The sequence below is a fragment of the Cimex lectularius genome, unplaced genomic scaffold (genome assembly GCF_000648675.2).
Source record: "Cimex lectularius strain Harlan isolate CLEC.00 unplaced genomic scaffold, Clec_2.1 scaffold417, whole genome shotgun sequence".
NCBI lineage: Eukaryota > Metazoa > Arthropoda > Insecta > Hemiptera > Cimicidae > Cimex > Cimex lectularius.
Genome location: NW_019392951.1, coordinates 32,356 through 33,976, shown reverse-complemented (window position 1 = coordinate 33,976; position 1,621 = coordinate 32,356). Strand labels below are relative to the sequence as shown.

The 1,621-nt window shown below is 37.4% G+C and overlaps 1 non-coding gene across 1 annotated transcript; it reads right to left on the bottom strand.

Annotated features, from left to right (window-relative positions):
- Positions 1 to 343: 343 nt before the first annotated feature.
- On the bottom strand, positions 344 to 416 carry Trnas-acu. The gene has a single exon. It is a non-coding gene; the product is annotated as a tRNA-Ser (tRNA).
- Between the last annotated feature and the right edge of the window lie 1,205 nt (positions 417 to 1,621).

Here is a 1,621-nt window from a genome sequence, read left to right as displayed (position 1 = left end):
AACTCATTTTTCTTCTCTTATGTGATTAGACTCCATACGTCAGTTTCATAAAATAAATGAAAAACTCCCACCTTGCTATTTTCCCACCCACACCACCTAGTATTTCAGTATTTTTGGATGACAAAACATCAATTTGATTATCTGCAGGGAGCAATAAAGAAACGGATCAGGAAAACTAATACAATTTATTATATACCATGTATTATATACAATTTACCATATACAGAGTGTCCTTTTTCGACAGCCCGGCTGAATTTCTCTTGGATCAATGACATTATAAAAAAATACATATTTAATTAATTAATCTTTTTATGTAAGGTATTGGATGAAATGAAAAAGTCGGTGTCTCGAGCGGGATTCGAACCCACGACCTTCGGTTCAGTACGCCGCTGCTCTACCACTTGAGCTATCGTGACTTCGATCTGCTCGGACACCAAATCCCCAGCTCAACTTACAACCTTTCAAATTTTCCCTTCTTTTTGCCTTTTTTCACTGGAACCAATACCTTACGTAAAAAGATTAATTAATTGAAAGAAGTTATTTGGTCAATCGGCCCACGAAATATAATACTATCAATACCTTGGGGGACCGCGGTAGCCGAGTGGTTAGCATGAGACACTCTCACGCCGCGGTCGTGGGTTCGATTCCCACCGTCGCCTCTGGCCCTTTTTTCACGATAACCCCCCCAATTTGAACACACATATAAGAATTGTCACCATGGCTAATATGCATAGATCATAACGAAAAAAAAAATTAAATCACATCGACGACAGTTTAAATTAAATTAATTAGCAATTTTCTGGGGGGGGGGGCATAAATATAGGCACTCTCAACACGACACGCAAGAATGGCACAAGTACACTTTGAGCCCTGAAGATGATCTCAATAAAAGATCGAAACGTTGGCACGATAAAGAAAATGTTTTTCTGAAACCTACATCACACCATACCGCATCTCACGATTTCTGAATAATTAAAACTATTATATTTAGCTGTATATTGCCCAAATTACTTCTTTTAATTAATTAATCATTTTATGTAAGGTTTTGGTAGAAATGAAAAAGCTATCGAGTGGATCGAAGTCACGATAGCTCATGTGGTAGAGCAGCGGCGTATCAAGCCGAAGATCGTGGGTTCGAATCCCGCTCGTGGCGCTAGGTTTTTCATTTCAACCAAAACCTTACATAAAAAGATTAGTTCATTGAAAGATGAAATTTGGACAATAGGCCACTAAATATAATGAATTTAATACGTGTTTAATATTTTTTAGACTAGTTAAAAATTATACAGAGTACTACATCAGGGCCAGTTCAACATCAAAATTTCAAAAACGACCCTATATATTTTGACACAACATTTTAAAGGATTTTTTAAGCTGAAAACAATGGTGCAATCGAATTTTGAATTGGTCAAAAAGAGACAAAGTTATGGCAAACAGTTTGGGGAATGGGGTCTTTGGTTGCCTTGCGTAAAGATGCAAAGATTTGCTCTTTTTAACAACTCGGTAGAACGGATAATTATTCATATGTGACTGGGACGCGGTTCGGATTTTAGACGTTCCGTTCACTGGATTAATTGGTCTTCTTTTGTTTATGTGTCCTCATTGTCGATTCCGATGGTGG